The sequence below is a fragment of the Molothrus ater genome, chromosome 5, assembly GCF_012460135.2.
Source record: "Molothrus ater isolate BHLD 08-10-18 breed brown headed cowbird chromosome 5, BPBGC_Mater_1.1, whole genome shotgun sequence".
Taxonomy (NCBI): Eukaryota; Metazoa; Chordata; class Aves; order Passeriformes; family Icteridae; genus Molothrus; species Molothrus ater.
In genome coordinates this window covers 43,632,687-43,649,429 of record NC_050482.2, presented here as the reverse complement: position 1 = coordinate 43,649,429, position 16,743 = coordinate 43,632,687, and the positions used below count along the sequence as shown (strand labels likewise).

The window sequence follows — 16,743 nt, the reverse complement described above, 5'->3', positions numbered from 1 at the left end:
GACTTGATGATCTTAGAGCTCTTTTGCAACCTAAATGATTCAATGATTATATTTATAACCTGAAATATGGAACAAGTTCTTGAATCCTCCTCTCTGTTCACACCTTGGTCTTAAAACAATAGTATTGATGTAGCATAGAGTAGGTATAAGAAAACTGGGTAATAGGAATAGAATGTAACTGTTTCATGCTTTGGGTGTAAAGAAATTTAAAAAAATAAGTACATACTCCAAATACTGCACTTACGGAGAAAGATGCTCTTTGAATTTTGAAAGACCAGAATGTTTCCTTGTGAATACCAGACATGCTACCCTCAGAAAACAGATTTATGCCTAGGCTAGATAAAACTGAGAACCACTAATCTGAAGTATGTACAAAGAATAGGTGTGGGGAAAGGGGGAAAATTTCAGGGGCAAAGAGCTGAATAAGCATTTTATTCAGGGTGAAAAAAGATTTTGCACATGAACACAGAAAAAAACCTATACTGAATAGTAGTATTTGCTTTTCCTGTCTAACGTGACTATTCTTCCTACAGCCATAGGTCAAAATCTAGGCAGGATTAGCTTTGCCCTTCATCCTCAGTTTTCATCTCTATGGGAATAGATTAGTATTTAGCTGCCCATGCTACAGGAGGAAAGACTCAGTGTGTGCCATTCCTCAGATCAAGAGCATTTTCTTGCTGAGTGCACATCTATGATTGACTAAGGGTTTCTTTTTTCATGTTTGAAAAGCCGTCTTCAATATTATAACTAAATTATGAAGCTGTAGAATTTTGTTGTATCCCTTACATAATTTAATTAATGCTTTTTACATCTCCCTATAGAACACTCTCTCTCTCTCTTTCTCTCTCTCTCTCTCTCTCTCCTCCCTCTATCTATTATCTATCTATCTATCTATCTATCTATCTATCTATCTATCTATCTATCTATCTATTGATATACACAAACCCAGGCTTTTTCATTGATGGAGTCCAAGTATTAAACAATGAGAAGACCCAACAAATTAGATCAATTAAGACAACTTAGCTCTAGATTTTTACACAGTACTTATCGATCCTGCTTCATCGGACACACGTGCTAAGGTCATTTTCCACTTGCATTAATATAAAATTAGATGAGCAAATCAGTGATACATATGTTGTTTAGATTAGTTACCACTTAAGACTCTCAACTTGCCAGACATATGGATAAGCAACACAGATTAAGCAGGTCTGAGTTGAATTACAATCCTATTTCTGTGGTAAATACTGCAGTGCAAACAAGTATAGGGTAAATGTGACTAAGACTGCATTCAGATTCAAAGTAATATATCAATGTAACCCCAGGACTATTCTGTATGATTCTGTATTAATCTGTTCAAGGCTCATTAGCAGATGACAAAAGAAAACAAAATAAAACAAAAAAATTAAATTAGCCTTCCTTTAATTGTCTCCCTTGGTAGATGTGGAAGAATTTTATAATTTTGCATATTCAAAACACTAATCATCCAATAGCCAGATTTTTTCCTAGCTTTAGGAGGGATTTAGATGGCAAATTAAAGAACTGCCTTTTTTGAAAAAGGTTTTGAGTTCAGCCTTGAAAAGTCATCTCTTCCTAATAATAGAGCATTGAAGTCATCATGAAACATTGCAATAGGGTTTTTCTTATTATTTGTAGGCTGGAGTAGCAGCACAGGAGAGTCAGCACGTGTCCTACGAGCTCTTAAATTCAGAAACAGGTGGAAAAGTCACAAGGGTGTCTTTGAAGATGCACTACCTACATCCTTAGGGCGTTATTGATTAGTCAGTAGGGTGGGTGTTTGCACAGAGTACCAACAGCCCTGCTCCTCCGTGCTCAGAGCTAGCTGCTGCCAGGAGCACACTCTGGCACAGGGAACTGCTGTGAGCTGCTGTGCACCTCCTTCATAATGCCCCATCAGTTCTTCCTCCGCTGTCTCTGTGGCTTTCTCAGGTTGGGCTGGCAGAGCAGCTCCTTGGCTTTTTATTCTCATCATTTGTGAGCTGTGCCAGCTCTGGTATTCATATGTTAACTCTTCTGCTGGGATAAACACGTTCACCTCTGCTGAGAGCTCTGTGCCAGTGTGTTATTTGATCTGGTACTGGACCCATCTTTGAGCTGATATTTGTGACTTTCATTGATTTGTAATGTTCTTTTTTAGTTAGGACACTGATTAAAAAAAAGTTATTATATCTGTTTAATCATGTCATAGTGGAGATACGGAGATGTAATAGTTTGTGGTTTTGAGCTTTTATTTCCTATAGCCAAGAAATGCTTTGCTATTATTCATTTAGACTCCTCTCTAGACACCTGCAACCAAATTCTAGTTGGGAAAACATGAGACAATGAGTTTGGCTTTGTCTTTTTCTCTCTGTTGATCATTAGAAACTCTTGTCACAGCAGTGACTCATCTGGAAGTCTCTGCCCTGGCCTGCAGTAATAGGGGTGAAACAGACCCTGACTGAGGCAAGGAAAGCTTACAACTCACTTGCTGATGCCTTGCCCAGTTGTGCTAATGCCATTAGCTTCACACCCACATGAACTCTAAACTGCAAATATACAGATCCATTATCCCACATAGCCCTGTGTTATTTCAAGGTGACATTGAGCTACTGCTCTGTGGTTTAAACCAAAGCCTGGTCAATGGCCATACTTTACTCTGTAGCTTTAGCACAACTCTAAAATTGCAGCTCTGAAAGAGAAATGTATCAGCCAAAGTGCTGAGCACATTCATAGAATAAATCCCTATCAAAGTGCCTATGATTGCAGGGATGTAAATGTACGCTTGATTCAAAGATTTTGCTTTTGTGGTGAAAAATCTATCAAATTTACTCTTCATTTCTAAACCCCACTGTTGTAGCTTGTGTTTCACCTGCTTTATAATTATGTGCAACACAAAGATAAAGTACTTATGACTCTTTCCTGCAATGAATAAGGAAAAAGGGCTTCCAAAACTGTGCTGAAAGCATTTCAGTTTCTTTCCCCTGAGACTGAAGTATCATAGCAATCGAGGTTTTCAATTACTTTTAGAGCAAGGTGTTTATAGACCACTATTCCCAAGGCTTTATTTGCTTGCTTTCTTTGCAAGTAAGATGATGGAAATAGCTGAGCTATTCAAAAGTCTGCCACTATCTCTTCTAACGAGCTCTTACCATCAAAAGAACCTCTTTTTCTCTTCTGTTTCTTCTGTCCTCTTGTTTCTCAGGGAGTTTCCTACAGACAGGAGGGTTTGAGAATGACTAAATCATCATTCACATATGGACACGAGTATCACATATGGAATATATACTGAACAAAGCATCTGAAAATTAGAATCAAATATTTTCATTTGATTTGTTTTGATCTTTGTAAGGGTTCAATATTGTGACCATCATGTTAAATTAAGAAACGCCTTCTCTTTTGTGTTTCTGATTGTAGGATAAAAAAGGACTTTTGATGGCTAGTAAACATTGGGTTTCACAAAGGTCATTTGACGTGGTAGAGATATTTTGATAAAATATACTGTCCTGTAAAGGGAAGAGGTGAAAGCCACTTAAATTAAAAGTCTCAGTTCTAATTTACATGAATAGATATAATGCTGTCATACTCTTTTTTAACATGGTTTAGCATGGTGTTTTCAAACACACACGAATTGGTACAGAGCCTAAGAGAAGGATAGTATGATGATGTTTTCCACAATGTATCAGAGGATTATTCCTAATGATGTCAAAGACTCATTAATCCTATTAAACAGAGTTTAAGTAAGCCACACCTGGAATTTGTTGCTGCTCAGTGAGAATAGAATTACATGGGAACAACTGAAGACGACTACAGGATTGTAGTCTACAGGACTATAAGTGAAAGGAGAGTAGATGTTGGAAATAAAGAAGCCCATTTGGATTCATAGGACAAAGATTGAAGAGGGAAAATAAGGTTCTGTATGACTTTGTGATGGTGCTTCAGGCACCAAAGAGGGAGAGGAGTCTTTTAAACTAAAGACAGTATGTGATCTGGGAAAAAAGGTAGATAAGACCTGGCAACAAATAAAACTGAATGTAGATGGGAAGATGTTTTAGAGACATCACAAGATTAAAGCTCTGGGACAGCTTCTTGACAGGATCATAATTACAAAACTCATAGGTGTTTTAAGGAGTCCAGTGTTTTCACATCTTTGTTTATACAAGTGTGGTTGCTTGCAATAGCTGAAGATCAGTCTCATTAACCCAGAAGGCCTCTTCTGCTGTCAAATGCAAGAAATGGCATTTGAATGACTAATTAGTCTTTTATTTTTGTGTGTGAGGAGGGGAAAAGCTCATATGCAATTGTTATTGTTTTTCTGTTCATTTCTTTTAGATCTAACTTTGATTTTTGAGCATGCAACGATGTGACCTTGATGTCGTCTTAAAATAGTCTCCAAGGAGGATATATATTACACAAAGATATATGTGCTAATTACTGCCACACATAATACATTACATCTTCTGAGTAGAGAAAAATTCTCAATTCTAAATAAAAGAGTACATTATTAATATGTTCTCTGAGTTCAACACTTTTAAATAGGCCCCTGGATTGCTTTTACTTGTGGACAAAGCACCAGTGCATTGGTCTGGGCCCTGATTCACTAGTCTGCTTAAATTACTTTTTATTTTTCTTTTGTTTGTTACCATAGTAACATTCAATAATTTTTCCTTCCCAATTGTTCCATTTCAGAGGAATCTAGAAAACTCCCATGGATGAAAACAAAACAATAGTTGGGGAAAACACAGCTGAAGCTATACAGGGGAAGCTCTAAACAACAGATGATAATTTGTAAGCATGCAGAGCTCAGGTTTTGTTATCAACAGGAAGTGTTTTTCTGTAGCTGCCATTTGGTTTCTCTTCCAGTAAATCTGTACCATTTTAACAGAAAGCAATATGTAGTTCAAATATTTATAAGGTAAATGTATAATTAATTCATGAGAGTCTTTTCTTTTTTGAACAGAAATTTTACTATGGTAATGGAAAAATAATGGCAAAAAAGTATTTGCAAAAAATTGTTAGAGAAGATTTATCTGAAATTTCTTTTTCAATTAGGATAACTCTAAATAATTTTTTTCCTTCTGTATTTTATGTATGTTACAATAAATATAGGTATATTAATTTGTACTGCATGTGCTCTCTGATTTTTTCTGCTACCAAGTGGTAGAGGTGAGTTGGGCAATACATTTAGTATTGCCCTGGCATAGGCTGAGAGCAGGAAATGAATGTCTTCTGTCAGGGGGAGAATGGTTCAAAGCCCTGCGAGGTCAGCAGATGATTTCCCATTTACTGCAGTGGGTTTGGTTCATTCTGTTTTTCTCTGATAATTCATTATGATTTCAAGTGAAGTAAAGGAGCTGCAGAATCAGATCCCTGTATATGTGACTATGGGATGGCAGCTGGCAGTGTTTAATATGCTGTGTGCAAGAGGCAGCTGGGTGCTTTTCTTATCAAAATGTGTGATGGAAGGTTGGACATTGGAGAATGAAATATCACCAAGGAGGATAATAGTTCAGTAATAAAGAAGAGAAAATCAGCTCTATAATCACATCAGAAGCATAAATTGTAAAGTATTTATTTACTATTAATTATGAGTTTATTATAGTTTTGCAATAAATTCTGGTTTAGATTTATAATTTCTACAGCTTTACTTGCAAAATACTGAGTTAAATTACTATATCTGTTGGGGAAAATTACTTCACCTCGTAAAATTCTTTACCTGTTGTAACTATAGGCCTGATTAAAATAACATCTGAGTATGGAGAATAAAATCCCATGTACCTTATTCTTTAAACCTGCAGTATTTGATAGCACTAATTAATATACTATAAAGAATGCTGCTTCGATTTATTTCACTCTTTTTCAAACCTTAAAAATAATACTATGTTTATGTGCTAGAATCCCCCCCCTTCTATTGCTTAGCCTTGTAAAGAGGTTTTATTTACTTGAAACATACCTTTTGTGCAAAATTTTTTTTTTTTAATAATCCAAATGATTTCTGCTGTTTAAAACAAATCTACTATTAACTAACTCATCCTGGAGAAAAATGGCTTTGATCTCAGAGACTGCATTAAACTTAGAAGGAAACTAAATCAATAAAGGTGAAGGTCATGGAAACAGATGATTAGAGCAAACAACAGGCTGCCTACTGTACAATAGGGTTATAGAATAAACCAAAACAAAAGTCTATCAGAATACATCAAGAATGAACTTTTTTAATAGGTTCCTCTTCTGACTGCCAAATGGTCAGATTTATCTCCTGCAGGATTTTTTTCCCAGTTTTCTGCTTCCCTTCCCCTCAGCTCCTTTCTCTGTCCTTTTCCTCATGTTTCCTGCTATGTTATAAAGTAAATTACCTGTGGAAAGACCAGTGAGCCCTGGTTAACTAATGTGTCAGGTTTTAAATGGCCACAAGTATACCTTGTACTGACACGTACGTGATGTGAAATCAAAATTACTCTGAAATAGGTGAAAAATGGACCACTTTGTTAACTGTGCAGCTGGATTTTATCTTCCTGAAAACATGTAACACAAATTCCCACATGAAATTTTGAGCTGATTTTTTGGAGTGGGATTCAGGGAAGAATTTGGGGGATGGGTCTGTAAGTAGGAGGGGAGAATAGTAGCCACAGTGATTGAGGACCTGGTTTAGCTCCTAGAGCTTAATAACAGCTGGGGTTAATGGTTTGAGGTGATTAGCTGGTTCCAACCAGTCATTAATCTGCAGGAGGTGTCTTTAGTCTTGCTCACTAGTCTTACCAAAGAAATGACACCCTAGCATTTTGCTTGAACTTTGGTCTTTTGTTGTTGACAAATGAGTCCGAAAACAAATGAGATGAAATCAAACCCTACAGCATGATGTCACTTTCTGCTACCCACACCAAGGGTTGTCCTGGAGCTGGGGTGGAGTTCTGACCTGACAGTGCTGGCAAGAATTTGACTCCTAATTCTGCATTTCTGCAACTGCTTTTTTTACTTTCTTTTCTGCATCAGTGTACTTCCTACCCTATAAGACCTATGAAATTGGGACATTCACTCAACTAAATGTAGATTTGCGTCATATCTTTGTATTTTAAAAGCAGGGATATTTATTTTTAACTAGATTTAGAGTAGTGATGTTACTACCTCTGCCTGCTTGCAGCATATTCCACTTGTAGGCTGGAAACACTGAAGGGAACTTGCAGGAGCTGACAGGAGTTTTAATCTCTGTGCCCTGCACTAGCCTAAGCCAAATGAAAATCTTGACAATCCACTTCAGCAGGGATGACAAGAGCTATGCTGGAAATTTCTCTGCAGCAGACCCAAAGCTGTTGATAAGAATACACAAAGTTATTAAGCTAAAGCTGAAGAAGGCATCAATCATTTCGAAAGGATACTATTTGATTCTTCCTCAAAGTCCAGTCTGACCTGACACCAGCCTAACAACATTCTTCTATTCTATAGAGCTGCATCACTATCTCATTCTGCTACATTGTTAATAGGGCCAGTAACAAAAAATAAAAATAACCCCCCCAGCAATGTCAGTGTATATAAGGAGAATGAAGGAAAGGGGAAATAGAAGAGGTTAAAGGTTTACAGGTACAGAAAGAAAGTACCTTTCAAATACTATTGAAACTTGCTCTATTATTGAAGGCCTGTTTGTCACATCCACAGAAGCATGTAAAAAGTGACTGGCACCTGCAATTACATTTTGAGATAAAATACATTAAAAAAGCCTAGCAATATCTTTTATCTGAAATATTAAATCTACCTTTCTTCTCTCTTTTATATCACAGTTGCTGAAAGGAAAAGAAAGGAAAACAAGAAAAAGGAAGAGGAAAGAGCAGAGAACTGATCTTATTCATGAATGAAAGAGGAGGCATCCCAAGGAAACCGCAGCAGAGAAGAAACTTTGGTGGTAAACAATGGATGTTTTGGATAAAGCACAGTAGCTGGCAAGAAATTATCCTGGCTCTAGAACTGAATTCTCCTTGGTGCAAAATATGCTGATCTTTGTCATTGAACATAAAGCTTATATCCTATCAAAAATCAGGATGCAGGAGCTGCTGCATTCTGGGCTCCCACTGCTTCTGGAGTGGCCTACTTATTTAAATGACTGGACTTTGTGCACACACAATAGACTGCTTCCTGGGAGTTGAGAGCTTTGTAAAATTACATTACAAAATCAACAATGACTGTGACAGACCTTGAATTTCTTGTATGGTGGAACAAACAGAATAGCACAATATTGTCTTTCAGGTGCACACTTCAGAGAGATTGACTAAGTGGGCAAACATCTACATTTAAGTCAAAAGCAGTAAGCCCTGGAAGCAAGTTAAATCACAGAATCACAGATATCTTGAGTTGGAAGAAATCCATAAGGATCAAGTCCAACCCTTATTCCTTGCAGGACTACCTAAAACTAAATCATATAGGTATGAGTGTCATACAGGCGTTCTTGAACTCTGATAGCTTGATGCCAGGTCACTGCTTTAGATCTGGTCTGCCTGCTGTTATAATTAAAGTTTATTGTGTAAATAACAGTTTAGTCCTAATACAAAAGATGTCCCTGCAGACAGTGGATAAAGGAGTGTTTGTACTTGTTCACATCCAGGCACGAGTGACTCAGGCTGACTGGTTTGATGTGGGTCAAGTGGTTCTGTGGATGGGAAGCCTCATCACTCTCTCTCTCTAAGGGTGCAGACCTGTTGTGCCCAGGAGGTGTTTGTTTCTCCATAGCTTCTGTAGCAGAATTTTCTGCACTGGCTGTCCCCTGTGACCACATAGGGAGAGGATATATGACCACATCAGCCAGGTGGAGAGGAATTTCTGATCTTTTCTGAGCAATATAATAATGTTCCTGGACTAGTGGTCCGTGTCCCTCTCAGCATGGTGTGGGATGTGAAGGTCTGGTACACCTTGTGCCAGACAGATCTTTGCCCTGCTGCGTTCCCATAGCAATGGCTTCAGCACCTGTGTGCAAGTCCATGTGCCATTTCTGGGCTGTGGCTCGTGTCCAGAGGTTTCTGTGTCCTCGCTATGATTCTGTGCTGAAGGCAGAGGAGCAATTGCATGTGCATAAGCTGCTACATGCCAAAAGTTAATTGCCAAATAAAAAGATGTTGGCAGCATGGGAAATGGGGTGCAAAAAGCTGTGGTTTACCCAAGACACACATGCATGTTGCAGTCTGGACATATTCCTGGTGATTTGTAGTCTTGCCTGGCCATGAGTTTTTTGAAGGAATGGCTACTGAACATGGAAATTTTGGCCATCGGAACAGCTGAAGGTAGCCTGAATCTCTCCAGAGCAGTGAGCAGAACAGCAGTGCTTCCTGAGTCTCTTCAAGCACATGAGGAAGGAGGAGGTTAGAATGAGATTGAGGATAATTGTGCTTTTTCATCTGGGCCCCCTTTCACCGTCTCTTATATCAGCTGCCCTCTTTTCCACCCCATTAACTGTATGAGCGTACCCTTTTATCAGCTTAAAGGCCTTAAAATACAGTTATTTTGTATGTGGATTAAGGACAATATGCAGCATTAAGTAACCCACGCTGATGAATTCCTCTTTGGGGTCAAGTTGTAGAGGAATGCTGCAAGGTTGCATGGCTTTTCTGTGTTGCTTACAAAAACAACAGATAAATAGATGCAATTTGTCAACCCCCTAGTCAGAATAATACATTTATTCCTGAATACAGTATTTCCCCTAGAGTTTAAATTAGTTTACTTACATTCAATATCAGAAACCAGAATGCATGTACTTGTAGTTTTATAACCAAATCCATGACAATTTATTTTGTATGAAAGGTTAAATGACTTAATAACAGCTTTCTCAGAATATTTTTTCATTTTGTGGATGTTGGAAAAGAAGTCCAATTTTTTACTCCTAGATAGTGAAAAAATACATCATTATGTTCTCGGTTTAGCTATGTAAATGACCCTACTGATAAATGAAAATTGATATTTCAAAGCTGTAGTTTATTATAGCCTGATGGCATGTTAGCCCTTATCATTCAAGACAGTACTTAACTCTGAATAATACATCATGCTAACTCTCTGAAATTGTTATTATGAGATTTTAATGCACCATAAAACATGTCTTATGATCTTCAGCATACTCAAGTGTCAGTCTAACACATTAATCTCACATACATCTTGGAAAACAGTAGTTTGGCAAAAACTGTCTTCATATATAGCACTTCTTGTATTATATTTCATACATGGATTTATGTGTAAGTATGAGATTTGCAACATCTGAATAAAAGAATTATTTTTTCTGCACACAAAACACAGCAAAATGAGATCTGAGCCATAACTGGGAATTCTAGATTCTGTCAAAATATCTTTATTAAATAAACAGCGTTGTTGACATAGCAGACATGACACTGAGGGAATGCGTGTGAATATATTCTTGGGTTTGCACTTGGACTCTTCATGTTGTTCCTTTCTGATTGGAAATTATTGGTCTTAGTTTAGATGATGCAATTTTATTTTACATTTCTGAGGAAAATGCATTAGCTAATCTTGAACTGGAGGATGATGGGCAAGAACAAGGACAGAGAAATAGATTCTTCTTAGCTCTGACTCTTGCAGCATGGAATTTGTGCACAGTATGGCAAAAAAGGATTTGTGAACTGCTGTCTCCAGCCAAGTTTGTGCCTATTCACACTTGTGTCCATTCAGCCTCAGAGCTACTGTGGGCCTTCTGAGGACAACTGCTGAAGGAGGATATACAGTCAATCTGCTTCTCTCAAAACCAGAGCTAAACAATAGGCAGTGTGCTGAGCCAAAGATATGTGCCCACCATCAGAATCTGCTGGAGCAAAATGGCAACTCCATCATACCTCTTTCTTTCTTTCTTTCTTTCTTTCTTTCTTTCTTTCTTTCTTTCTTTCTTTCTTTCTTTCTTTCTTTCTTTCTTTCTTTCTTTCTTTCTTTCTTTCTTTCTTTCTTTCTTTCTTTCTTTCTTTCTTTCTTTCTTTCTTTCTTTCTTTCTTTCTTTCTTTCTTTCTTTCTTTCTTTCTTTCTTTCTTTCTTTCTTTCTTTCTTTCTTTCTTTCTTTCTTTCTTTCTTTCTTTCTTTCTTTCTTTCTTTCTTTCTTTCTTTCTTTCTTTCTTTCTTTCTTTCTTTCTTTTGTGATCGTTAAGGTCGAAAAAAGAAGCTGTCAGAGAGATGTATCCAAATATCTCTGTGGCTGGTCAAGACAATTGGAGGAATGTTCCACAAGGGTTACAGTCTGATTCCTACAAAGCTGCAAGTTTAGCATTGTACTGTTGGACCATAGCTGGAAAAATCACTCAAGAGCTGTGTTCTAAGCTTTGCAAAGAGAAGTCCTAAATTTAAGGGTTTTGTCTCATTTGTGTCTGTATTAATCAAAATATTTTAATTCTGGACTTAATTTGATAGGGCTCATAAGAAAAATGGTTGAGAAGCCATCTCTAGTATGGATAGTTCACAAATAAGGTTTGATATGTTTCAAACTAAACTAAAAATTCAACACAGTTTCATTACATATGTTCTGCATGTTGTTCCTTAAGTAAGAAAATTAGTGACTGTAACCTATATCCTTTCAAAATGCAACAGATATTTAAATGAAGCAAACTGCAAAAGGCAAAATGTTCTTTTTTTTAAATACCGATTATTTAGGCAATGGGGTCTGGTCCAGAAAACTGTAAAGAAACATAATTTTCATCCAAATCCCAATTCACCTGCCAGATCACATTATTTCTCTAGCTGTAGGATAGTTGTAGTTTTGTAACATAGTAAGTTCTTGTGAAATTAAAATGTCGCAAAAGTTGTTCTTGAATGTGTATTACATTTTCTGATTTTCAGCCCAAAGTGGTTGACTACTGCCATGCTTGATGTTATAAGCATATATTATGTTTTCTGTCCCACCAGGTTTAGAATTTGTGTTAAAAACACACAGTCTGAAGGCTCTATTGAAATCTGTACTTACACCATTTAAGGATACATGCTTTGAACCATCTATCTTAACATGTGTAAAACTATCTAATTTATATTAGCCTATTTATATTAGACTTTTATGTTTAGGTGGTCTAATTTTCTAAAATTTATCTTTACAGCCTATAGGAACTGCCTCTGTGTGTCCTGATTATATGTCCGCAATGATAAGAGAAACTATTTTCTGATTTTAAAGAGGTAACAAAGAGAAAGAAGGAGAGAAATAATGACCAGATATAATGCTGAAGGCACAATAATTGAAAGGAAGAGCAGTATTTCTCAGTATATTGCAAACTGAATGGAGGTTGTGCAGTTTAAAGGAGAGGTTACAGGGTCTATTGCACAAAAAAATTTCAATTCAGGGCCAGCAGTGGCCACCTGCGGTAAGGAAGATGCTGGTGAAGAAGAGGAAACGAGTAGTATGATGCATGGATAATGGACCTTGTAAAGAGAGGATTCAATAAAGCAGCAGCTGGAGAGGCATCGTGGCACTTCAGCAGTCTTTGTTAGGTGTGGTGCTGCTGTGCGCTGCTGCTCTCCTCATTTCTACTGAAAAAATCCACGAGACACTAAGTCACACTTAGGAAAATTAGATTGCACTTTCACCTGATAATAGGAAATGGGCTTTTTGTTCAGTAGAAAATAACAGAAAAGTCTATTTGTTATTAAAGGGGTTTGTGTACATCTTCTTTCATCAAAAAAACCTCTAATGAGTCTTTTTCATGGAGAAATAGTTATCTGGTTATATCTAAGGGAAGTTTTGGGATTGCTACTCATAAGAGTTATTAAGGGCAGACATAGACTTCTCCATTCCATAGCAAAGACTTGCAATGTGTTCATAATAACCAATCTACAGGAGTTACATATAAGTAGACATAAGAATATTTACAGGTAAATAATTTATCCTGAGTGTTATTGACACTAACCAACCACCGACAAATGGCAGAATGTAAAAATATGTGATGATCCAGTCATCACCAAAGAGCTCAGTGCCAATTAGTTAATTCAAGTGCTTGCTGGTTCTTGAAATGAAGCATATAAAGCATTTTAAAATTCACATTGTCAAAACATTATTAAAGGTGAATAAAGCTCCACTGAAATGGCTGGAGTTGTTCACCCATATATGCAAAAAGAGGGATTTTTAAGCTTGAAAGCTTGGCATAACTACTGAAACTTCAGGGATGCATTGGCACCAAGGTCCAGCTCAGGGGGGCTCACTGAAATCCACCGTGACACTCTGCAAGCCCTGGGTGAGCTCAAGTGGAATACTTTAAGTCATTGAACTTCATGTTTCTTCTCTTACAGCACTGATCACATCATCTGCTTATAAATATATTTCAGTGGAATGGTGTCCATTACCAAACCAGACAACTAGCCCCTTATCAAATGAGACAGCTTTGTATCCTAAGATGAGAGCCGATAAATTATTTCCTAAGATGACACCAAGGAAGAAATGAATCACAGAATATTTCCATCAAGAAGTTGTTGACAGTTTGAGGAAGGCAAATAATTCAGTGATTAAGTGAGAAGTCTGTTATTTTTCTTTGTTGTGTATTATTTGTGGACTGTGATTTTTATTTTTATACTTTCTGAGTAATAGTAGACGACAAAGGATAACTAACATAACAGAGGGAAAAATGTCACTATGAAATAAGTGAAAGATAAAGGTTCCCAATGAAGGAACTGAGACCACTTAAGGGGCTGAAAAATAGTAACAAAAAACCCGTGGATCTGCGTCATTGCATGAACAAATGCCTCTGTATCTTGTGTTTCAAGCTGACCCCCGGGTAATCAATCATGGTAAGACTGTCACCCATGCAAGGTTAAATGTGAGATGAGGCAGCTCCTCATCAGAAAACATATGGAGACCAAGAAAATATCCTCCATATGCACCTCAAAGTGGAGAAAAGTATTTCTGAATTTAATCCAAATGTGAAGTTTCATGTGTTTCTTTCTTAATTTTTTAAAATTTTTTTTAAAATTTCCTTTGTGTACATACACACCATTTTGGCTATGACAGTCCAAAAAAGTTTGATTTTTCATGGCATAGATCATCATAGCTCTGTTGAAATCAGTGAAATTATGGCAAGATAGCCCCAGTCATATATTTAATCCATAATACAAAGTTACAGTGTTTTCAACAGGCTGGAGGTGATGTTTGCCATGACCCTCTTGCACACAGCTGCACTAACAGAAGCCAGCTCACATGTAGTGCTGTCCTCTTTCTTCTGCAAGCAAGCAAGCAAGGACAGCAAATATTATGACCTTCACTTCATCCAGACAGCTGAAAACAGAAGCAAGTTTTCACTTGAACCATAGCTGTTTACAAGATGTTTTGTTCAGCTCTGACTAATAATTGGTCAGGGAAATTATGCAGGGAAGTTTCTACACGGAACTGACACATCATGTAGATGACTAAGTTAATAAAATAATACTCTTCCTTTTCACCCAACAATGTGGCACTATAGACAAAATCATTTGGATGACCCAGAAGGGGAGATATTAGAAAGACCAGGGCATCTTCATTTAGAGTAGGACTGTTAGCTGTGGCATTCTGGCTAAGTCATGTCTAATGTGCTAAGGTCTCTTGAGGTTTAAAACACATTATCAGTGTCTGGTATCTCATCATCTTTTTCTCTCCTATCTAGGTCAAACAGTTCTTGTTATAAGCTGTTTACTGTAGGTATATCTCACGATGCTGAAACCAGAAATTCTTAGTCTTGAGAATGAATTTATTAAATTGACAATATTCATATATATGCATATATAGAGGCATACCTGTTTGCAGATATAATTCCTCATTTTCTTCACACAAAAATGAAGATCAAATCTTGGCTCTCCCGAGCAATGTCCATAGGTAGAAAATCTAGATATATTCATTTTTTTGCTATTTCAAAATATTATATGCCCTATTTCCCATTTGTGCTGGGATCAGTATGGAAAATACAAGCCTTGAAATAAAATTATATATTTATTATTTAGTAAAATGATTAATAATGACTGATCACGAGCTCTTTCATTTTACTTCTGTTTTTAAGGCTGTTTTAAAATCTATGGTTATGTTAGATATGCATTGAAGCTTTCCCTATAAGTTAAGTGTGACAGGCATGGAAATAATTTTCTGGCTTAATGTAGCATAAAAATTGTTAAGATGTTTCTGACTCTTCTAATTTAAAACCTTCTCCTGCTACTCATCCCCTTGCAAATAGTTTCATTACCTTAATTTCTTTTGGAAATTGGAGACAACTTGTGACTAAGACACTGCAAGGCTTGATTCAGTGTTAATTTGGAAACTAAATTATGAAGGTCTTTATAACATTACAGAGTTTAGACACAAAAAGGACAGCTTTAACTCTTCAAATTATTGTTCCATTATGAACATTCAAAAGGACTTATTTTTATTGACCAACATTTTCTAAAAAGCAGGCTCAATTAATTTGTCACAAAAATAAGTTTCAAAATCATTGGTTTACAGAAATTTAAGATACGGCATTACCAATGGCTTACCTCCTTTCTAGTCTGCTGTTCTAAATGGTAAATTGACCTTGTTTCTCAGTGCCCTGTTTTATCAATTAGTAACACTGCTACTAAAGCTTCTAGAGCATTTTGGGAACTCTGTCTCTGGGGTTTGCGTTTGGGTGGTATTGAGCATTCCAAATCTCAAATCATGAAAGGATTTAATTTTGATGTATGCTATGTTTTAGACTTCCATTCATCTGTTCATCTGGTTTTCTGCAGGCCATAGCAGGATTTTCACTAAGCACAAAATTAAAAAGTTGCTGGTTTGTTTTCCCACGTGGTATTTATGAAACTCGTGCTATGAAGCGCAGTAAAACAAACCAAGAGAAGAATTCTCAGTGTGTTTCTTTCCTGCAGTTTTTCCAACAAAATTCAATGCTCATAAACATTTAGATAAAGTTTATTTCTTGCCACCTAAAGGAATGATCTCCAGGACTATAAAGGAATGATTTCCCAGACCCACTTCTTTCAGCCCAAGGGAGGTGCCAATATCTTTCTGGGTAAGTGCAAAACCCAGCACATAAGTGGGAAAAAGTTTATTTCTTTAAAGGCTGGTTCTTACATGTTAGACTTTTTCTTCTTTCCTAAATTGCCAAAATTTCTGCAGGATCCTAAGCGGTGATAACCAGAACAGGGAGAAAGTATATATATGGCCTAATATTTTTTTTAAATGTATCACTTTAGAGGAAACAAAGGAAGAGGAAGCAATCTTTGGTAATTTCTTTTTCAGACATTTATTTGCAACATGGTGGCCAACACTGCATTCCCTTAGGTATAAAAAGTGCTAGAGCAAAGTCTGAGAACTTCTCTCTCTGACAGTCAAACACAGCTGCATGAGCTGGAAAAGCATTGTGTAGGCTATAAAATGGGATGTACAAATAATCACACTTTACTTTCCAAAATTCTCTCTTCTCTGCATTAAAGGTCAAGCAGAACAGCTCTTTCACCTCTCAGAGTTCACAGCTAAGGACACACATGGCAATCTTCCTCAACACTGAGCACTATTGCTAAAACCATATTATTCACACTGAAGCACTGGGGCCTTATAGAGCAGCTGCTCTGTAAATTCACCAGAGCAAGGTGATTAAGTCCTTGTATGGCCACTGTATGATATGCAGACCTCTTGGTGCTCTCTTGCTGTGCCATTCTGAATCTGAGGTGTCAGTGATTAAAAGTCGGTGTGAGATGACTGTTTGCAGCTCAGCACTGATGTGACACAGTAGTTAGTCCTACTGTCATCCAAAAGGTGCCAAAAGAACTGGGGACTAGTCCTACTGTCACCAAAAAGGTGCCAAA

The 16,743-nt window shown here is 37.0% G+C and overlaps 1 protein-coding gene across 1 annotated transcript in view; it reads left to right on the top strand.

Moving 5' to 3' along the window:
* The window catches only part of EEA1 (early endosome antigen 1), a 235,835-nt gene extending 228,016 nt beyond the window's left edge, over positions 1-7,819 (top strand). Inside the window, exon 30 of the mRNA XM_054514799.1 lies at positions 7,767-7,819. The gene's annotated coding sequence lies outside the window, so the exon portion shown is untranslated. The remainder of the gene's footprint in view (positions 1-7,766) is intronic.
* Positions 7,820-16,743: the final 8,924 nt, after the last annotated feature.